Here is a 24,375-nt window from a genome sequence, read left to right as displayed (position 1 = left end):
GTTTACCCGGACTTCGCTACGTAAGTATCGGCGACGTTTTCATCAACGCTGCTTTTACGCCGTCTGAACAGCACACACGTATGCAGAGAAACGGGATGATGAACTAACGCCGTAATGAGGTAGGTGGAACTTTTGCAGTGAGCAGTACAAAGAAAGACAGCGAATTATTACCCGCCCCGCCGCAAGACGTCTTGTACGAAGTTTTACAATAGTGAAGTGTAGTTTAAAGATCCCAAATGCAGCAAAAGGATAAGCAGTCCCCTAAAAGACGAAAAAACGCGAAGTGTGAAAATGAGAACAAGCTCCGCTAGTAATGTATAATGAACGAAAGCCATCACTGTTTATACTTTGCTAATAAAAGCGAAATGTGTCTCTTGTTAACTCTTTCTTAGTCTGAACTGTTCTTTGTTTGACAACATTGATGCTTCTCGTGCATTCGCATTTACTTGCATGGAAAAGCTAACTGTTTCCTGTAACTAAGATCTTCTTTCTGTAATATTTTCCTCTTTTATGCGGCGTAACTGATTCAGTGGATGGTCCTGAAATTCATCCAATGGTTTGTTTCTTTAGTCTTCGGCTTTATTTTAAACGCCTTGTAACGCCGGAAATGCATATCCTCCTATTTCCATCTGTTGTTGTTGTTGTGGTCTTCAGTCCTGAGACTGGTTTGATGCAGCTCTCCATGCTACTCTATCCTGTGCAAGCTTCTTCATCTCCCAGTACCTACTGCAACCTACATCCTTCTGAATCTGCTTAGTGTATTGATCTCTTGGTCTCCCTCTACGATTTTTACCCTCCACGCTGCCCTCCAATGCTAAATTTGTGATCCCTTGATGCCTCAAAACATGTCCTACCAACCGATCCCTTCTTCTAGTCAAGTTGTGCCACAAACTTCTCTTCTCTCCAATCCTCTTCAATACCTCATCATTAGTTACGTGATCTACCCACCTTATCTTCAGCATTCTTCTGTAGCACCACATTTCGAAAGCTTCTATTCTCTTCTTGTCCAAACTAGTTATCGTCCATGTCTCACTTCCATACATGGCTACACTCCATACAAATACTTTCAGAAACGACTTCCTGACACCTAAATCTATACTCGATGTTAACAAATTTCTCTTCTTGAGAAACGCTTTCCTTGCCATTGCCAGTCTACATTTTATATCCTCTCTACTTCGACCATCATCGGTTATTTTACTCCCTAAATATCAAAACTCCTTTACTACTTTAAGTGTCTCATTTCCTAATCTAATTCCCTCAGCATCACCCGACTTAATTTGACTACATTCCATTATCCTCGTTTTGCTTTTGTTGATGTTCATCTTATATCCTCCTTTCAAGACACTGTCCATTCCGTTCAACTGCTCTTCCAAGTCCTTTGCTGTCTCTGACAGAATTACAATGTCATCGGCGAACCTCAAAGTTTTTACTTCTTCTCCATGAATTTTAATACCTACTCCGAATTTTTCTTTTGTTTGCTTTACTGCTTGCTCAATATACAGATTGAATAACATCGGGGAGAGGCTACAACCCTGTCTCACTCCTTTCCCAACCACTGCTTCCCTTTCATGCCCCTCGACTCTTATAACTGCCATCTGGTTTCTGTACAAATTGTAAATAGCCTTTCGCTCCCTGTATTTTACCCCTACCACCTTCAGAATTTGAAAGAGAGTATTCCAGTCAACATTGTCAAAAGCTTTCTCTAAGTCTACAAATGCTAGAAACGTAGGTTTGCCTTTTCTTAATCTTTCTTCCAAGATAAGTCGTAAGGTCAGTATTGCCTCACGTGTTCCAACATTCCTACGGAATCCAAACTGATCTTCCCCGAGGTCAGCTTCTACCAGTTTTTCCATTCGTCTGTAAAGAATTCGCGTTAGTATTTTGCAGCTGTGACTTATTAAACTGATAGTTCGGTAATTTTCACATTTGTCAACACCTGCTTTCTTTGGGATTGGAATTATTATATTCTTCTTGAAGTCTGAGGGTATTTCGCCTGTCTCATACATCGTGCTCACCAGATGGTAGAGTTTTGTCATGACTGGCTCTCCCGTGGCCATCAGTAGTTCTAGTGGAATGTTGTCTACTCCCGGGGCCTTGTTTCGAGTCAGGTCTTTCAGTGCTCTGTCAAACTCTTCACGCAGTATCTTATCTCCGATTTCGTCTTCATCTACATCATCTTCCATTTCCATAATATTGTCCTCAAGTACATCTCCCTTGTATAAACCCTCTATATACTCCTTCCACCTTTCTACCTTCCCTTCTTTGCTTAGAACTGGGTTTCCATCTGAGCTCTTGATATTCATACAAGTGGTTCTCTTCTCTCCAAAGGTCTCTTTAATTTTCCTGTAGGCAGTATCTATCTTACCCCTAGTGAGACAAGCCTCTACATCCTTACATTTGTCCTCTAGCCATCCCTGCTTAGCCATTTTGCACTTCCTGTCGATCTCATTTTTGAGACGTTTGTATTCCTTTTTGCCTGCTTCATTTACTGCATTTTTATATTTTCTCCTTTCATCAATTAAATTCAATATTTCTTCTGTTACCCAAGGATTTCTATTAGCCCTCGTCTTTTTACCTACTTGATCGTCTGCTGCCTTCACTACTTCATCCCTCAAAGCTACCCATTCTTCTTCTACTGTATTTCTTTCCCCCATTCCTGTCAATTGTTCCCTTATGCTCTCCCTGAAACTCTCTACAACCTCTGGTTCTTTCAGTTTATCCAGGTCCCATCTCCTTAAATTCCCACCTTTTTGCAGTTTCTTCAGTTTCAATCTGCAGTTCACAACCAATAGATTGTGGTCAGAATCCACATCTGCCCCTGGAAATGTCTTACAATTTAAAACCTGGTTCCTAAATCTCTGTCTTACCATTATATAATCTATCTGAAATCTGTCAGTATCTCCTGGCTTCTTCCATGTATACAGCCTCCTTTCATGATTCTTGAACCAAGTGTTGGCTATGATTAAGTTATGCTCTGTGCAAAATTCTACAAGGCGGCTTCCTCTTTCATTCCTTCCCCCCAATCCATATTCACCTACTATGTTTCCTTCTCTCCCTTTTCCTACTGACGAATTCCAGTCACCCATGACTATTAAATTTTCGTCTCCCTTCACTACCTGAATAATTTCTTTTATCTCGTCATACATTTCATCTATTTCTTCATCATCTGCAGAGCTAGTTGGCATATAAACTTGTACTACTGTAGTAGGCATGGGCTTTGTGTCTATCTTGGCCACAATAATGCGTTCACTATGCTGTTTGTAGTAGCTAACCCGCACTCCTATTTTTTTATTCATTATTAAACCTACTCCTGCATTACCCCTATTTGATTTTGTATTTATAACCCTGTAATCACCTGACCAAAAGTCTTGTTCCTCCTGCCACCGAACTTCACTAATTCCCACTATATCTAACTTTAACCTATCCATTTCCCTTTTTAAATTTTCTAACCTACCTGCCCGATTAAGTGATCTGACATTCCACGCTCCGATCCGTAGAACGCCAGTTTTCTTTCTCCTGATAACGACGTCCTCTTGAGTAGTCCCCGCCCGGAGATCCGAATGGGGGACTATTTTACCTCCGGAATATTTTACCCAAGAGGACGCCATCATCATTTAATCATACAGTAGAGCTGCATGTCCTCGGGAAAAATTACGGCTGTAGTTTCCCCTTGCTTTCAGCCGTTCGCAGTACCAGCACAGCAAGGCCGTTTTGGTTAATTTTACAAGGCCAGATCAGTCAATCATCCAGACTGTTGCCCCTGCAACTACTGAAAAGGCTGCTGCCCCTCTTCAGGAACCACATGTTTGTCTGGCCTCTCAACAGATACCCCTCCGTTGTGGTTGCACCTACGGTACGGCCATCTGTATCGCTGAGGCACGCAAGCCTCCCCACCAACGGCAAGGTCCATGGTTCTATTGTACTATATATTTTTCCTTATTTTGTTACCTGAAGATATGACATTTCTGTGTCTTTATATATTGTAATTGTTTTACTATTTGTATATATATATATATATATATATATATATATATATATATATATATATATATATGATGTCGATGTATAATTGGTTTGTTTTGTGAATATTATTTGTATTTTTATGCTGGGTCTGGCCTAGGGAAAACTATGCTATCGAACGATTACATCGATAGGTCGTGTGGCGAACCAAAGTGTTTAGGATCTTTGGTAGTGTTAACGCTGCCGCGTGGATCGCGGGCAGAGGGAGTCTGGCTGGAGTATTGCGGTTGAGCAGGTGTGTTGTGTGACGCTCCCGCGAGTTGCCGCGCTTTCGGGGTTGGGCAGCATGTAATTGCGCTCGACTTGCTATGATAGTTTTTGACACGGTGTCGCGCGCGCGAAGCATTAGCTGGCGCACATCAAGAGCCTGTTTCGCCTGGTGACCATGTCGAGAAGGAGGCGCGCCAACATGCAGCTTCTGCAACAGCGACGGCCGACAATGAGTGACTGTCGCCACCTCCTCGATCGACGGCTTCAAACCTTCAATCAACCAACAAGGAAGACTGGAAGCACGTAAAGTTTTAGAACTGTATGGCAGACCTCAGCTTTTCAAACTGTTCCATTTTCGTAACTATAATTACAGCAACTTCGCATGAACATTTGTTGCTCATTGTCCCAATTGCATTACCAAACAGGGTCCCTCCCTTTTCCGGAATGAAACCGAGTGTAAGTAGGCTGTTTAGGTTTTTTTATTGGTAACGCCACCTCTGTATGAAAATCACTGGTTGTGCTGTGTGCAGTCTGTGGCTGCTTTGCATTGTTGTAATACTCGCCATTGTAGTGTTAGGCAGCTGGCTGTGAACAGCGCGTAGCGTTGCGCAGTTGGAGGTGAGCCGCCAGCAGTGGTGGATGTGGGGAGTGAGATGGCGGAGTTTTGAAATTTGTCATGAACTGCTATATATATATATATATATATATATATATATATATATATATATATATATATATATATATATATGATATCAAGGTAAATACATTGTTTGTTCTCTATTAATATCTTTCATTTGCTAACTATCCCTATCAGTAGTTAGTGCCTTCCATAGTTTGAATCTTTTATTTAGCTGGCAGTAGTGGCGCTTGCTGTATTGCAGTAGTGGGAGTAACCAAGATTTTTGTGAGGTAAGTGATTTGTGAAAAGTACAGGTTAATGTTAGTCAGGGCCATTCTCTTGTAGAGATTATTGAAAGTCAGATTGCGTTGCGGTAAAAGTATTGTGCGTCAGTTTAAGCACAGTCACGTGTATAAATTTTAAAAGGGGACGTTTCATATGTCGACCCTTAGCCGAGGATACCTCACTGGAATCTTCTGATTTTTTCTTGTAGTTTGTGTAATTAGTGTAGCTTTTGTTTATTGCTAGCGCGTAATTGTAGAGAAAATCTCCTTTGTAGTTGCAGTCTTTCATTGTTGTACAGTAAAACAGTTGTGGCATGCATGTAGATTTGCACCAAGTATTTCGCAGCTGCAATTAACTAGATATTATTTTCAGTGCTATGTTAATGTGTTCCCCTATTTTTGCTCTTCAAATTGTGTTTTTCTGTGTTGTCGTGTGAAATATTGTGACAATAATGGCGTGTGAAAAACGTAACACTAGGCTCCAAAGTAAATTGAGAAATGACAGCGAAGACGAAAGCAGTGTGTTAGCGCCACCGTGTAATGAATTAACAGACATTCAAAGTAGTAATTTGGTAACTGTGCATAGGGAAATGGAGCGGGTGGCAAACAATGGCGTGGACAGTGAAACAATTAGTGAAGAGGGAAGCATTATCGATCGATCGGTCGGCAACAGCTCGCCTCAGGAATCGGGAATGACAGGACACAATTTTGCAAATATTGTAGACTCAGGTTTTGGGTCCTCACCGTTTTCTCAAATGAGTCAAGACACATTTTCTGCTTGTCAAAATGTGAATGTTGCCGGTGAAAATGCACTGCAAAAAAGCATAGAGAAACAGATTCCAGACACTAATACATTATTATTGCAATTAATGCAACAAATGGGACAAAATCTTCGAAAGTTAGACACGGTGGAACAAAATCAGAGACAAACACAGCAAAAGCTTCAAAAGTTAGACACAATGGAACAAAATCTTAAAAAGTTAGTCGCAATGGAACAAAATCTTCAAAAGTTAGACTCATTGGAGCAAACTCTTGAACAAACACGTGAGGATTTAACTACTGAGTTACATCACATTGAATCGAAATATCAAAAAGTCTGTAATGACGTAAAAACACAAATTTGTGAGCATTTCCAACCTATTTTTTCGCGTCATGAAAATGCACTACAGAATCACGAAGCAGCTATAAAAGAACTGCAAACTACTGTTCACGAAAATCATGAGACCTTGCAAGCTACATTTGACCCAGTTGCATCTACCGATTCGGTTACGCAACTTGCAAAAACTCAGGAAAACTTAAAGGACACAGTAGATACTCTGAAACTTGGTTCAGAAAAACACACTGAGGAAATGTGTTCACTATCGGAGAAAGTAGCCGAACTTTCGGATCAGTTCACTAACTTATCTACCAAGGTAGATGATAATCTGAATGACACAAAACCCGTAGTCTTTAATGACACAGAAGAGAGCGAACAAATTAGGAAACTGAAACAAAATCTGAATCAAATTAATACGCAACACCAAAGAGAAATCCGCGTAGTACAAGATCAGCTGACACAGGTAATACAAGAATTACGTATTTCAGAGGACACTCGCGCCCCAACACGGGAAGAGGGACTTAGAAATACGGAAAAGACGCAAAATAATAACACAGGGCATTTCGGAAGGTATGAAAGAAACTGGCAATGTGCACCGAATTTTGAGATGGAACGGCCGACACGACCTAACAATGACCGATATGCGACTCGCCGACATGATGATTTTGGCTATAAGCTGTTCATTACTACACGTAAATTCAAAACGTTTAAGAATTCTGCCAACGACATTCATCCACAAGCGTGGCTCCATCAATTCTCTCATTGTTTTCCTCCCAACTGGTCATTGGAGCACAGGTTAGAATTTATGTGTGGCTACTTGGAGAATGAACCAGCTGTAAGAATGCGATCGGTCATTCACGATTGTCACAGTGAAGGAGAATTTTATCATGCCTTCCTCTCAGCGTATTGGTCTCAAGCTACACAAGACCGAGTAAAACATAGCATCATAATGATGAAACGTTTCGAACAATCTGAATTTTCCAGTCTTATGAAATATTTTGAAGACATGTTGCATAAGAATCAGTGTCTTTCAAACCCATACAGCCCCTCAGAACTCATCCGCATTTGCTTAATCAAATTACCTGAACATTTACGACATATTATTTTAGCAGGACGTTGCAAAGAAGACATTGAGGCATTTCAGGGACTGTTACAAGAATTAGAAATTGACACAGACAGTCGCGGAACCCGAAAACAGAAACACAACAATTACAGGTCACATCCGTCACAATTCCGTGACGAAAGAAATGATAACTGGACACGACAAGGCTATTTTCACAACACAAATCGTGACCAAAACAGACGCCACCCATATGACAACCACTGGCAGAGTAATAACAATTACAGGGAAAGATCACCTCTCCGCGGTAATGACTATCACAGAGACAATCAGAGAAACAGACAATATGGGAACCAAAACAATTATTATTACGGGAGACAGAATAACTTTAGACGCAACAGTCCAGCGCGCAGTTACGATTCAGGGAGAAATTCTCCACCACTTAACCGACAAGAAAGAAACCACAGGAACTACCGACATGACGATAGACGATATGATCGTAACGACAGACCTGAATTGCATCAGAACTGGCGGGATTTAAACAGGGCAGGGCCCTCTCGACAAAGTGAATTTGTAGAAGTTAGGTCTCCTAATCCCAATAACGGCGCGCGCCAACAAAGAGACGGACAATGACTCGCACAGCAGGCAGCCGCGTGCGCCAGCTGGCTCAGGGAAAAATAACATAGACGCTAACCTTGAGAAAAATTCCAGTATTCTTTACTGACATATACCACACGATGATTCCATTGAAGCTGGAGCTCTGCATAGTAGTAACAGGAAAGGTTTACACCACATTTCACATGTAAAACCGTTTATTGAGAGATAATCTGCTTTTTAACTTTGTCTTTGCCATATAACTTTTCACTTCACATTTCTAGTATGCTTTGTCAGACTTAGAAACTGTTAACATGTAACAATGTTTGAAGTTAAATATCCAGTCAAGAACCAAGAGAACTTATTTAAACAGAAATTACGAATGCATTGTTATTGTGAACAGACGACACAGTGTTATTGTGTGTGTGCATTCTTGCTTGTTTGTTGCTCGATTACGTAACGACTATAAGGCTCACATACTTAGAACATTTACCAGTACTGTTAATGAGATTTTAATGCAATATTTTGGTTTATTTGAAAATACATTCTGAAATTAAAGTGCTTTCTGAGAGATACCAGATGACACAGAGGTTAGTTTATGTGATAGCTACACGATTTTATCACGACGCTACTAATGAGTGACAATTTACAATGTTGATTTTGCGGTGAATCTGTTTTATATCCGCACAATTTTTCTGAATTCTTCTGGAAAGTAAAACATGTTTTAGTATTTAACTTTTGTGGTATAGCTACAATGAGACAGCCTTTTCCGTGGCACAACAATACGTCACAGTACAGTACTTTCTTCATCACAACAATAAGCGTAATAACTATGGTATCCATACGCAAAGCATTTCACTTTTGTTTATCATGAGGTAAGTACATTGACTTCTGCAGAACTTAGCTTTCGGAGGACGATAACTACGAGACTTTCACAGAGGTTATCTTACAACATGACGCACAGTTTAGCGCTACAGGACACGTATTTGAGTGATTAATTTTGTACTTAAAACATTTATTTTTAAAGATTTTTCAATTGCAAAGAAAGTTTTCCGTGATACATTTCATTCCATTGCTGTAATCTGTAACACCTGAGGGTATAATTACATTAATCCTCAGGGGGGTACACGCTTACTTTGTGTACCATGTGTTTGGCAAGCACAAGGAACCCTAGCTAATGTGGTATTTGCTTATACAACTTTACACATCGGTACCGTATTTCTCTAACACACAAATTACACAGCTATCCGATTATTTACCTGAGAGAAACAAACATTTTTTTACTACATTAGTGACAGATGTTTACGTAATTACACAGTTGAATAACTTCACACTTATGAAATTGCATTTTGTCAGTACTTTGTGAAATGCTCATATTTTTTCGGAGCCATTGTGGTACTATGAGAGCTTTGAATGATGTATTTGGTATGGGATCATGATTTTTAAAGTACGTTTGAGGTTGATGACACTATTGAAATGAGCAGAGAATTTTTTTAGGTTTTGAAATTATTGGAAGAAGCTACGACGATTTTGAGAGTTGACTGAGGTGTTATGATATTATTACGATGACTATGTGTATTATGGTGTTGCGGTATGTTTATGATCAATAAGCTGATGCTATATGAGTTATTTGAGTATGCTACGTATCTGTTATCATAAAATATTGAAGAAGTGGCGACGAATAAGGTAAGGAATAATGAGTAGTGGTTAGGGACTCACTCTGGTTTGTGAAAAAGTTTGTTGGAAACCAAGAATCGTACTTTAAGAGTTATGAAATGTATGTAAATGCGTGAATGTATTACAATGCCGACGAAAATTTTTTGGACACTGTTATATCAATAGGATTTTGTTTCTACAGATTTGTAACCCAAATTCTTGACCTGTGAAATATTTTTATATGAGACTGTCACTGTAGGAAACTGCTGTCGTAAATATTTCGGTAAGAAAGCTAAGTGACCTTGATGTAATGCGTTGTGGCGCCCAGCTGGGCCAGCGGCCTGGAGAAAAAGCCATTAGGTGGAGAAAAAAAGAGGCCATTAACATCGCTTCTGACATTCCTTTAGAGAAAGCATCGCAAAAACGACACGCTCATTACTTGGAAAGATACATCTGCACACCTGATTATGACAAGCGTCTTTCTACGAGAGTTGAGAGAATTTCTACTAACTTATGAAATGTCACATGACTATTGAATGATATTTTTATGCTTTGCTTTTCATAGTTGCTTATTTCATTTGATATCTAGTTTCTAGCTGCACTGCAGCATTGGTTAAAATAAAATTTTATAGATGTACTAATATAAATATTTTCTGTCTACAGATCGAGTAAATAATAATTTTTTTCAAAAAAAATGAGGGAGAACAAAAAGACATTTCCCTTCACAGGAATTGCATAAATAATTTCTTTACGATTTGGTAACTTATCTGCTAGTGTAAGTTCTCGTGATGCATCACTCTAGTGTTAAGATGTGACATAGGTATTAGACATGGCCATTTTTAGTGTAATATTTTTTCTGCTTGAGCTATGTCATGTTTAGATATATGTTTTTTTTTATTTTGCTGCTGCTGTTTGCCAGGCATAGTGCTACTGAATTTTAATTTGTGTTACTCTGCTAAGCCAGATTTATTTTTCTTGTTTGCTGCGCATTGCCTCATATTAGTTGTAATGTTGAATTGCTTGGTAATTTAGATTTACTGTAGCTTGCTTTGCAAATTTCCATTTTTTTATTGCTGTTTGTGTTAATTGTTCTGTGCTGCTGCATTGCCTCGTCCTTTAGTTTAGCATCTGAGCTCAGTAGATTTAAGTTAGCTTAAGAGGGGGTCGACTATAGAAGAGAATGAGTTGCGATGAATTGGAAGAAATGCATTGAGAAGTTATACAAAAAAAGTACAGAAAGCAGGTATAGGTAGGATTTTCTTGAAAATAAATAATGAGGTAAGAAATATGTGAACATATAAATACAGAAAGCATGCTTGGATAGGATTTTTTTGGTGGAAACAAATGTTGAAATAAGACGAAAGATCTATGGAATGAAGTTTTGGGTTGGACTGCAGTACCAAATGTTGCACTGAAAACAAACACTGTCCTTTCCTCCTGTGTTATTCTGGTATGTGTTTGTGTACTCTTGTGTATTTGTGTTTTTCCTGTCTTTATGTGTTTAGCTGATGAGAGCTATGTTGTAGAAATTTTCTAATACTATGTTATTTACTTTGTAAAGATGTTTAGACATTATTTATTCTGTTTTGTTTTAATGCTCATGTGTGAAATTAATGTTTCGAAACTATTCTCATTATTTTATGTATTTACTTATTTCATAATTCCTGTAACACTGATGTATATGTTTATTTCGATTCTTTTGTAAAGCCTGTACTACAAATGTTATCTGTATTGTTATGTTCTTTAATGATGTATTTTGTACCTTTGTAATTGCATTCTTATGTTATAAAATTGTAATTGACACCAGTTCTTCAAATTAAGTATCATTTCACTGCACACGTTTCTGTTGGTCATAGTATATGGACAATATGTGAGAAGTAGGGACTGTTAGTGTTTGCACGTGTGTTAATAATTCAGCAAGGGACTGAATAACAGCATTGCTGGTTCTAAGGACAATTCCCAAAACTTTGTGAGTGCACAAGTGGTGGTTATGGACTTACTATATTATCCGCAAGACTCTTCAATTGTGATTGTGCACCTGCACAGTCACAACATATGGCTGCTGGCCGTCTCTACAAGGACTACAGTGGGTCTGCATCGTTGATGACCCATCAGTACCATTATCTCTACAAGGACTACAGTGGGTCTGCGTCTTTGCTGACTCACCAGTACCATTATTTCTGCAAGGACTGCAGTGGGTCTGCACCTCTGGTGGCCCACCAATACCGTAATCTCTACCAGGACTACAGTGGGTCTGCTCTGTGATGACCTACCCACCAATACTCTTCAAAACTTCGACTGACTCCGCTGTGGGTTTGCTCTGTTGTGGCCCATGACCTGTCTGCATGTCGAGAGTCAGCACTGTCTTTCCGTTGGAAGGACAACGCTACTTCTTCAAGATTGCATGGAAATCCACTACTTCCGTGTGCATTTTCTTTTACTGCTCAGACTTTGAGAAAAACACTGATATTTTACTGTGATGAACGATTAGGACGGTCTTTATGGACTGTGAGAAAGTTTAGCTTTTGACCAACATTGTATCAATAAGTGTGTGCATTTGTTTTCTTTGTTATTGGAATTACGATTATGAAAAATTTTAACAAATATGTATTGCCCAGTGCCCAAAACAATTTGTAAAATTTTTTGTGGGGAGCATGGGGGCTATGTAAGTAGGCTGTTTAGGTTTTTTTATTGGTAACGCCACCTCTGTATGAAAATCACTGGCTGTGCTGTGTGCAGTCTGTAGCTGCTTTGCATTGTTGTAATACTCGCCATTGTAGTGTTAGGCAGCTGGCTGTGAACAGCGCGTAGCGTTGCGCAGTTGGAGGTGAGCCGCCAGCAGTGGTGGATGTGGGGAGTGAGATGGCGGAGTTTTGAAATTTGTCATGAACTGCTATATATATATATATATATATATATATATATATATATATATATATATATATGATATCAAGGTAAATACATTGTTTGTTCTCTATTAATATCTTTCATTTTCTAACTATCCCTATCAGTAGTTAATGCCTTCCATAGTTTGAATCTTTTATTTAGCTGGCAGTAGTGGCGCTTGCTGTATTGCAGTAGTGGGAGTAACCAAGATTTTTGTGAGGTAAGTGATTTGTGAAAAGTACAGGTTAATGTTAGTCAGGGCCATTCTCTTGTAGAGATTATTGAAAGTCAGATTGCGTTGCGGTAAAAATATTGTGCGTCAGTTTAAGCACAGTCACGTGTATTATTGTTTAAAGGGGACGTTTCACGAGTGTCGTTGAAATTCAAATGCCAGCATTTAAGTAATATTATTCCATTTCACTGCTTCAATTTCGAACTTCAGTTAAAGTATTCATAGCTGCTGAAAGGGTCCTGGCAGTCTGCCGCCGGTACGGGAAGCGTCCACAGCTGTGCTCCAGTCGAAGAAGGTTTGAGTTAGACTGACCGCGTGGCGCGCTGTTACTTGGCCAGAGGAGAGCTGTTAGCTCTTGGTATCGCTTTTCAGCTCTGAAAGATTGCTTCGCCTTGTCGCAGCAAGGAATGCAAAACTTTGGCAGATTTTTCTTTTAGCAAATTTCTGAAGCAGACTTGGATCCGCCGGAAGAGCGCCACACAAAGGTGTCGATAATAAGTGAGCACTCGCTTCTGTATGAATGTCTGTTTGCCTTCAGCTGTGCCTGCATAAGCTTTCACCTTTCTAAATATTTAGAGCTTTGCCTTCTCGTAAATTTTCCTTGCTTTATGTGTCTTTCGTTCGTGGGGAGCCAACCACGTGGTAGAACATTATAGTTGTTGGGCTACCGGCGTCACTAACTGTCCGATCGCATGTTTGTTTTAGATAATGTTAACATGATTGTGTGATGTGATATTGTTGGAATTTGGCACTATACCTAGAGATTGTGTCTCCACAAACCACGTGTTATCAGGAATCGTGTACATGCCTCACATCCTTATCTTAGGAATAAATGATTTTATCTACAATTTTCTCTTGTGTTCCGAGATTACGTTTTTGCACCTAAGCCACTCACCTCGTAGCTTTCCCGTTAGCACATCCAATGCGTTTCCTTATGCACAGGTCCAGTGATTAGTCTCCCCTTGTACTTCATAACAAATTCTTTAGATTAAGTCTTATTTTCAGGTGTGATGCTGGGAGCTGATCTTATGCAGTGTTCATGCATTTTCTATTTTATTTTAAATGTTTGACTGTCGTGAACAGTGCACGGGCAATACTATTAATTACATCGTATCCGGTATGAGCGACCTCACAACGTATGCATTTTTGTGAGTTTTCGGTCTGTGATCAAATTAATTTATTTTCCGACTAGACCAAACCTTCGATTAGTTGTATGGTTAGAGTCGGTGGCGACCCTAATCTTCTCAAGTTAACTTCACAAGCAATAAGTTTTTATATTCCCAATAATGACGCAATAACCCGTAGTAACCGGTTAGTTACACATGGCTTACCCTGCTCACGGATTTCGGTAAACCAGAGATCTTCTGATGCACAGTGAGGATTAGTTATTTTCGGTTGGATGTGCTAATTGGTATATTGTCTTTCTGTGATACAGAATTTACGTGAATTTATGATATAGGTGTGCATTTTATTACATGTTTTATCTTGTATATATATTACTGTATAGACATTGTGATTTAGTATTCAATTGTGTTACAAGTGTGGGTTGATTCTTGTCCTGTGGCGTGTATCGGTGTCATATAGTAATTATTGGGTGCTTTGCGGGGACTGTGAGTCCATTAGGAGTCTTTGGCATTATTCTTGTTGTATTTTGGAGCACAGAGTAACTATCCTTATGATGGAGACGCGTAGCTGTTCAGGGAGCCGCGATCGGAAAAACCTGCCAGACAATAACCCTGAACAAGGACGAGGTCAAAACGTCGAGTCCGACCAGGAACGATACGCGGAAAACGCAAGTACAAGTGTTGTCCATCCTGAGCCCGCTGTATTGATGTCGAATCATTCGATAGATGCAAATTCATTATAGACTATGCTACGACAATTACTAGACAGTAATAGGAGACATATCGAGGAAGTGAATAAAAAACAAGCGGAAGAAAATAGGAGACATATCGAGGAAGTGAATAAAAAACAAGGAGAAGAAAATAGGAGGCATATCGAGGAAGCAAATAAAAGATTGACTAGTGAAATAGTACAGGGTGTTGGGAAGAAACTAGTGATCATTGACCAACGCATCTCCGCCTCAGAAGAGGGGCAGCAAGTCATTAGCAAGCAGGTGATGGAGCAAGAAGAAAGGTTCGCTGGGAATATACGTATGCTAGCAGAACAATGCCAGAGTGAACAAGCGGCTCTTGAGTCCCGAGTAGGACAAAATTCCGCCAGGGATCTCCGCGTGTTAGCAGAACAATGCCAGAGTGACCACGCGGCTCTTGTGTCCCGAATAGAGGACACTGCGACTAAATGCCCGGTCCACCTTAGCGCGCAGGTAGATACCCTCAGCCAGGCGATAATAGCTCTCGAGTGAGAGCAAGAGCTTACGCAAACACAAGACACAGCCCACCGAGAGATGCGAGAGGAAATAGCCAGGATCTCAGACGCAGTGGCGCGTAAGTCTGACAATAATACGGAAACGATTACCTCGTCATCAGCGGATGCAGACGAAATACGGTCGATAACGAAATGTCCGCGTGGACAGTGCGAAATAAAAATACAACAAAGAGGGGTTACCGAAGGAATATGTGAGCGCATGGCCCGTTTAGAACTTCACCTAAAAGGGTTAAAGGCCCATGAAGTTGAAAGAAATGAACGAAAGGGCCATTATTCCGACGCTGATTCCGGGAACGATGGCGAATTTGATCATCGTCATGATCACGGATCTCGTACCAGGTGGGAACGGCGCGGATCCCCTCAGGAACGTTCGCCAAGGGAAACTCACGAATTTGACTTTAAACATTTTCTGACTGTGAGGAAGTTTGAAGTCTTCCGTAACTCGGCTACGGGGATTCACCCGCGGGCCTGGTTACAGCAGTTCGAGTTCTCCCTCCCTCCTACGTGGCCCAGTGCGCACAAGGTAGAGTATATGTGCGGCTACCTCGAAGGTGAGCCAGCGGCGCGGATGAGGTCAATTGCACGCAATTGCTACACTGTTGGGGAGTTTCGACAACACTTCCTGTCGCTCTATTGGTCAGTGGCAGCGCAAAGTCGTGTAAAACACGGACTCATTATGCTGCCAGAGTTAAACAGGTCAAAATTCTCCAGCCCTGTGCAGATGTTCGAGCACATGCTGCAGGCGAATGAACATCTTGACGATCCTTATGGACCTGCGGAAATTATTCGTATTTGCCTGGGAAAGTTTCCAATGCAGTTGCGGCATGTTATCCTTGTAGGACGATGTAAGGATGACGTAGAGGGGTTTCGCAATTTCCCTTTAGAGCTTGAGTGCGATGCGAATGGCACCACGCAGAATTACGGTCAGAGCGCCTACGAGTAGCGGCCGCGCGAGCGAAGCCGCAGCCGTAGATACAGGTGGCACTCCAGACGTAACGGGTCGCCTGAGAGTTACAGAGCGCGCGAGCGCTGGCAGCGTCGCGACTCCTCACGGAACGCTGGCAGAACAAACAATGCCAATCGTCATCATTCGCCGAGAGGAAATCAAAGACACCCCCGGGAGTTTAGAAGATACGGTAATGAACAGAGATTTAGGCGCATTTATAGCGGACCTAGGAATGCTAGTCGTGACCGACCACAAAATCGAACAAGCAACAACAGGGGTGCTGTAAACAGTACGGGTAGTCCGCCAGTGGGCGTTGAAATTCGTCCCGCAAACCCGCGGCACAATCCGACAAATGCCTCTAATCAAAGGGATCAATGACTGTTGGCTGGCTCGGTTGGCGTCAAACTTAATGAGGACCGGTGTTATTGATGACATTGATGTGCATTTGATAGATGAAGACGTTATTATGGAAGATTTGTTGAGGGAGGGCCACAGTATTGGTGTGCCCGCGGTAAACCCAGTCGCTTCTGTTTCGTAAAATTACAGTGCATATTTTCCAATGTTTTGATTCACTCTGGTGTGATTAAAATTAACGTGTATACTTCTATGAATTGTAAAGGGTCCCCCAACATGTGTGTAGTTATTTCTTCTTGTGAGCAGAAAAGAGTAGTGTTGTGCAGCTTCAAAACGTCTGAATGTGAATGATTATGAGGCTCATATGAAGCGTTTCCTATTACAGTAAGATTGCTTTCGTTTTTTGATGACTAAAAAGGTATCAGGTGTGTTGGCGTGGCGAGTCAATGGTCGTAAGATAATTCTTGATGATAAATTACAGTTGTAGTGTTCTTATTCCCCTTAGGTGAGTATGATTCAGTGAGATTTTTCAAATGTACTGTGATGTTGATGAAGCGACTTGGTAACTTGTAGGTGAAGGATTTGTGTATGAAGGGAGATTAATAGTTTTTGATTTTCAGAGTTGCCATCTTATAAGATATTTGGAAAGTGTAACTTGCCGCCACATACTACGAGGTACGGTTGAGGGCACCAGGATGTGAAACCCCAGAAGGCGTATATGGAAACAGCTTATAAACTCAAGCAGCTTGATATTTAATAGAGAATCAATGCGACTACCTCCAAGCTGAAATAACATGACGGTAGGTGAGAACCCCTGGGGACATGTGGTGAGTAATTGTGTAATAATTATGAGTATCTTATGACAGCAGTAAGTTCGGTACTCATGGCCCTGGACAATGGATTTCTTTTGACAGTATTTTTTTATGTACTTATAGGACGAAGTGTTTATGTGTTTGCTAATTGGATAGGAAGATTTTTATTTCCATTTTTATGCCCACTGACCTTTTGCATTAGTCTGATGAATAGATGTTGAAACATTTACCATTCCAGATGTGACTTGAATGAACCTTCTGTGTCTCATTAATCATAACTTTTATTATGCAATGTCCATAGAAAAGAAGTCTCGGAAATTTTTCACAGATCAGCAAACGTGTTCTGCAAACCTTGGAGGAGCAGTCAATGAACAACGATATGGGTATTGGTAGTTGAAAGGAATATTTTGTTTATATGTGGGAATTGTAGTCGGGCTATGTGGTGATGGTGACTAGTACGAGCTGTGTCGATTGTGTGTGAGAGCGTAGTAAGGAGTAGGTAGAGTTTTGTGTCTGTAGTTAGCAGTGGCGCCAAATCCTATCCAAATCCTGACTAAACCTTGTACAAGATCTACCCTGAATGATTGACAGCAAATGTAATGCTGGAACTATATTTTATAAAAAGGATTTTTTGTTTGTTTGAATATTGGTTATGTAATTTTCCTCATTGTTTTTTTTGTTGGTATTGTTAACAAGGCCCTTCTTGTCAAGTTAATTTTGGGCAATATTCACGTATTGATCAGGAGTAAGAAACTCCGCTGATTTTGTGGTAATCTGTACACATGATATTTTGTAACGATCTCTGAGTACAGTTCTTAAGTGGGTGCAAGGCCGCCTAGGGAGCCTCCGCATCAGAAAGCACAGGGCTTGGTCCACCGGCAGGCGTTGCAGAACCCTGCAGTGGTGCGGCGAGCAGTCACAGCTGTTTCCCCATCCGAGGGGAGGGGATGCTGGTCTTCCCCCAAGCCCAGGCTCACACCGGGGCCCGCAGGCGTGTCACCACGGCAGCGCCAGCTAATGACCGGCGTTCCACTCCATGCGCTAGTCATCTGACGCACGCCAGGCGAGGCCGCCGATCCCTGAGCGCCGCTAGTCCAGACGGCCGCTGCGGTGAGGTAACGCCCACTGTCCGGAGGGACGCGGGTCCCACCACTGACGCATCAGCTGAGACGGTGCAAAGAGGCGATGAGCGGGTCTCAAGCCCGACACCCGCACGAGTTTACGTCGACCTCGATGCGACGGAGAATAGCACGTGTCTCTCCATTGACACGACAAGAGACAGGGGCGTGTGTCGTAAAACACATTCCTCCGCAACACACGGACGACGACCGCCAAGCCGCCTTCTCGATGATGAGCCAGGGTCCACAAGCGGCGATGTCCTGCAAATCTGCAACGCCGAACCATCCCACAGTATGGACGCAGAGGGTGGAAACGGCCACGAGGCAACGTCGCGGGGTGCTGTCTAGGATGAACAACCTGGGTTACAACGGACGTTACAATCAACGCCGCTGCGAGCTCCCCAGTTCAGTGTTGTGGTCCCCTAGTAGCTCATCCTCCAAGTCGCCTTTAGAAGAGACGCCCACCCCAGCACCTAAAGAGAATACCCAGTGAAAATACCATGTGACGAAACTGCAAAATGACAGCGTGTCAACGAGCTGGTTTCTGGATGTGTTTTTGAACTCATGTCTTATTTTCCATAGTTGGTTATTTACCAGCTGTCATGCCATTGGTTCATTGGTTTCAGTAATGATTTTGTGCCACTGTATTTGTTATGCACATTGAGCTTTGCACTTTCACGTAGAAGTTTTTATATATGTCAACACCAGCTGACGCTCCTTTGGCCCTTGGTAATGATTTTGCATCATTGTATTTGTTGATATATGTATATATTTTGTGTACCTGTTCATCTATGTCTCTATGTTAACTCTGATAATTGGTAAAGCAATTTTAAAATAATATCTCACGTTTGCTGTCGTCGTAGGTCAGATGACATGATGTTAGTGTACAATATCACGCTTAATTTATTTTGTTCTGTTTGCCTTGCGGACCACATGAGATCACAATTATTGACTAAGGTCAGATAAAACTCATTCGGATATAAGAGATCGATCAATTCTTTTGTGCTGCTGTTTGCCTGTTGCAATTGTTGCTCGTTAGGGTATGTTTGTTTCGAAGACTGTTGGCGAATCTCCTAGCATGGCGAGAAAATTCGCGGCACAGTCTTCTCCGGGACGTTTGGGGTGATGAAAGGGTCCTGTAGCCACCTTTCATTAGTCCGGTAGCCCATTTTCATTACCATTTCTCTTTCTTTTCCTTGTTTCTCTTTCCTCTTTACTCTCACAGTGGCGTGATTGAATGAATGTGGTTGTGTGTCACGTTGCTAGACGGTGGCGTAGTCTGCTGCAGAAAGTCTGCGATAGTCGTACAGATTCAGTAGCAGTTGTATAGAATAGCCAACTCGCGTAGTGGTGAAGCCGGCAAAGAGGTTTCCACTACTTGTGAGAAATCCACCTGCGTTAGGTTGGTGGCGGAAAAGGCATCTTTGGGTTTTCCGGTCCACGCGGAGCGTGGAAGAGGCTGGAGAAACGGGAGGCAGTCTGCCACCGGTACGGGAAGCGTCCACAGCTGTGCTCCAGTCGAAGAAGGTGAGTTAGACTGACCGCGTGGCGCGCTGTTACTTGGCGAGGGGAGAGCTGTTAGCTCTTGGTCTCGCTTTTCAGCTCTGAAAGATTGCTTTGCCTTGTCGCAGCAAGGAATGCAAAACTTTGGCAGATTTTTCTTTTAGCAAATTTCTGAAGCAGACTTGGATCCGCCGGAAGAGCGCCACACAAAGGTGTCGATAAGAAGTGAGCACTCGCTTCTGTATGACTATCTGTTTGCCTTCAGCTGTGCCTGCATAAGCTTTCACCTTTCTAAATATTTAGAGCTTTGCCTTCTCGTAAATTTTCCTTGCTTTATGTGTCTTTCGTTCGTGGGGAGCCAACCACGTGGTAGAACATTATAGTTGTTGGGCTACCGGCATCACTAACTGTCCGATCGCATGTTTGTTTTAGATAATGTTAACATGATTGTGTGATGTGATATTGTTGGAATTTGGCACTATACCTAGAGATTGTGTCTCCACAAACCACGTGTTATCAGGAATCGTGTACATGCCTCACATCCTTATCTTAGGAATAAATGATTTTATCTACAATTTTCTCTTGTGTTCCGAGATTACGTTTTTGCACCTAAGCCACTCACCTCGTAGCTTTCCCGTTAGCACATCCAATGCGTTTCCTTATGCACAGGTCCGGTGATTAGTCTCCCCTTGTACTTCATAACAAATTCTTTAGATTAAGTCTTATTTTCAGGTGTGATGCTGGGAGCTGATCTTATGCAGTGTTCATGCATTTTCTATTTTATTTTAAATGTTTGACTGTCGTGAACAGTGCACGGGCAATACTATTAATTACATCGTATCCGGTATGAGCGACCTCACAACGTATGCATTTTTGTGAGTTTTTGGTCTGTGATCAAATTAATTTATTTTCCGACTAGACCAAACCTTCGATTAGTTGTATGGTTAGAGTCGGTGGCGACCCTAATCTTCTCAAGTTAACTTCACAAGCAATAAGTATTTACATTCCCAATAATAACGCAATAACCCGTAGTAACCGGTTAGTTACACTGCCTACAATATGTAGATTACACAAGCACAAATTGTGAGGGCGAGTTTTGTTACCATATTTTAGCATACCTGTGACTACAGCTCAGCTTGGTACGTACTAAATTTTTACTGTTGTAAATTGTTCAGAATCATTAAATTCAAGTTCAAAGTTAAATCTCTTATTTCTAAATTGCGTAGATTCAAGTAGCTTTTGAAATGATTGTTGAGGTAGCCCAAGACTATCCTTATTTTACTGTATTTCGATGTGCTTCAGAAACAAAGCTCACTACTAATTTCAGTCACTAAATTAACTTTCAATTTTCCGGTTTTATTTTTTGCTAAATTAAGTCAGAGTGTAGCGAAATTTATTACTTCTGACAAACTTTCAGTTTTCACACTACACGTGTCAACGTTCAGTTGCCACGCTTCTAGTGCTAATTATATGTGTAATAACCTTTCTTTTTCAGTTACTGTAGTAATTGTCCATAGGACTGGCAACCGTAATTTTCCCCAAATCTCAAATATCTAATTACCGCTAGTTAATTGTTAACGTAACTGCCGCACATGTACTTTATTTATTAATTTTACCCCTTTTCAAAATTAATTTCCACCAGTTTCATTTGCATTTTGCCTTTCATTTGGATGTAACCCTTTACTCCCTCTTTACTGACAGATTAACTTCGGTGACGATTGCTTTTCCCAAATTTGCATTAGGTACACGCGGTTTAATTTTTCACTGTCATTAAGGTCGATAAGTGAGGGGGAGGTTACAGCCTTCTGGTTGACTCTTTTCTTTTATTCAGTTCCATTTTCACGTCTTTGTTTGTAACTTTAACTGTACTCGAAAGACTTTCGACGCTTTAGTTATCTTCAGCTAGCCTCTTAGAAGACAGAACAAGACTTCTGAGATATCTCCAACTAGAATTACTGCTCTCCAAAAGGATGAAAACAACATTCTTTTGGCCAGTTCAGTAGATTATCTGTAGGCTATACCAAATGTACTTAACGAAGCTTAAAATACACTAACCCTCATGTCAACATCAAAAAGACCCAAAATTTGTGTCAGCCTACTTGTACTGCCCTAGCTATATGTCCCGCTTTCACAATTATTTGACAGTTTCTGTGGAGCGTGGAACATTCACCTAGTTCTGCAGGCAGTTATCGATAACTGCAAACACTGATGCTGATATCCAACATGGCCTCAAATGTCATCCACGGACAATGGTTTTTGATAATGGTGACACCAGCACCAGACTGAGCTGTTCGTGTACCAGTCAGTTGCAATGTCAAGCTCAGATTATGATTATGGAACTTGGAACAGCTACAGCAGTGTAATTTGCTAGTAGAAATGTCATCAGTGTTGTCTGAGGAGAACTTTTGGTATAAAATGAAAGACCGGCACACCAGGACCAGTGTCCTACTGCTGAAATGGAGACGACAACACTCGGACATCGGCTTCGATAAACAGACCATATGGTCCGTGCTTTGCCACATTCACATATTTCCAGCAAATCACGTACACTCAACATAAGAGATAAGAGAAGACAGAGTAAGCGAAGTGGGGGGAGACAGCATAAAAGGCGTAAAGCTGTCTTCAAATGAAACTTGTAGAAATCCTTGATTAGTCTTGAACACTAATTAAGTACGGTATATAATCGATAAGCAAGTCTCTGACTTGTTCATGGCGGTCTCCGACGCTTGGAACAGGAACATCGGAAACATGAACACGATAAGAGGCAGATAAGGAAGGAACGAATGAACAGTCGGAGAAACAACCTTCAGCATACTGTGACTAATATAAATGTTTGTCAACATTGTGGAAAAGTTTGTATCTCCAAAATTCATCCACATGTAGGGTGTTCCAGGAGGAGAGATCAGCATTCAGGCATAAGGCAAGAAAGATCATCTGAAGCAAAGAACTTCATATGGGTGCATGCCCTATGGCGAATGATTTCCGAGATGGAACACATTTAATATACATTGTTATTTATTTTGTGTATTGCGCAGTACCTAGTCAAGTTTACACATGCACTTCAGTAAGTAGACATCACGACATGCATTTTACAAAACATCACTTGGAAAAATATCTATTTTTAACACATTCATGTCTAAGCATCATCGTACATGTCACATAACAGCTGTTACACAGTTCACAATAAATGTTCAAATATCCCAGCATTAGCTTCAGCGCATCTGTGCACTCTTGGGAGAACACCTGTTGGTTGTCTGAGTGCCTCTGCATGTTCGCTACTGATGGAAGTAGTGTCCATGACGAGACCAAGTAGTTCCTTTCGCGTATTCACCTGTCGTTTGTACGCCTCGCGTCTCACTCGACCCGGTAAACAAAAATCTAATGGCCCAGGGTCGGGCGATCTTGGTGGCCAATTAATTGACTACCACATCCGATCTAGTGATTAGAGTAAATGCGGTTGCGATGTTCTCTCACACGTCTGGTAAAATGAGGAAGAGTCCCGTCATGCCGAAAGTACACTCCAACCCGAGTGGCTAAAGGAATGTCCTGAAGGTGTTCAACAAACAAATTTTCTAAAAAATATTCAAATAATTCTGTCCCGCAAGAAACACACGAGCGTGCCACTATCCCAAAAACAAATTTACAGCCGACCGTGTGGCCGAGCGGTTCTAGGCTCTTCAGTGCGGAACCGCGCTGCTGCTACAGTCGCAGGTTCGAATCCTGCCTCAGGCATGGATTGTGTGATGTCCTTAGGTTAGTTAGGTTTAAGTAGTTCTAAGTCTAGGGGACTGATGACCTCAGATGTTCAGTCCCATAGTGCTTAGAGCCATTTGAACCATGAAAGGTCTCTGTTGGATTCCTTTCATGTTAATTTCTTAAATCTGTTGTCATTTACGGCATAAATTCCTCTTCTAAATTTACTGTGGCGTTTCTGACTGTCTGGGAGGAGACTGAGCAGTGGAACGTGTTATTTTTACACATAAACAAGAACGATCTGTCGCACTACTACACTTTAAAGCACAGTTTATATGTAATTCTTATATGCAATTTATGTCACACAGTCTCATACGGAACCTACATCCGCTTTCTTTTATATACTGTATATGATAAGATACTGTCATTCCCCTTCCCTTCTGTGTGAGAGGATGAATGAGCAAATGTGTTTCTAGGTGCATGCTTGAGGGTAGCAGACAAGCCTGTCTGCTAGAGAACAGTAGGACCAACGTCGGAACAGGTAGTTACGCTTTCTAAAAGCAGAGAGGTTTCTATGCTTAGTATGGTTCTGTCCGTCCGTTGTCATGTTGGTATAGGAAGCTGCCCCTCTGGCCACTTCCGTTTGTATTTGTGAGCCACCCTCGGGAAGCACGCTCGGTAGGAGCGCAGGTCAGTCTGTCCGCGGCGAGCGTCTGAAGTGGTAAGATCTCCGGCTAAGCGCGTGTCTGCTAAGTCCGCAGGACAATGGATTTCTTAAGTTCAGCCTAACTGAAAATTTAATCACCTTTATTTCAGGTTTAGCTCTAAAATATCTAATGTTATCTTAAATTGCAATACAGTGTAATTCGCGTGTGAAGCAGTTCAGAATATCTTCCGGTAGTTG

Source organism: Schistocerca nitens, chromosome 4 (assembly GCF_023898315.1).
Source record: "Schistocerca nitens isolate TAMUIC-IGC-003100 chromosome 4, iqSchNite1.1, whole genome shotgun sequence".
Taxonomy (NCBI): domain Eukaryota; kingdom Metazoa; phylum Arthropoda; class Insecta; order Orthoptera; family Acrididae; genus Schistocerca; species Schistocerca nitens.
The sequence above is the reverse complement of the archived record's forward strand: the minus strand, read 5'-3'. Positions refer to the sequence as shown.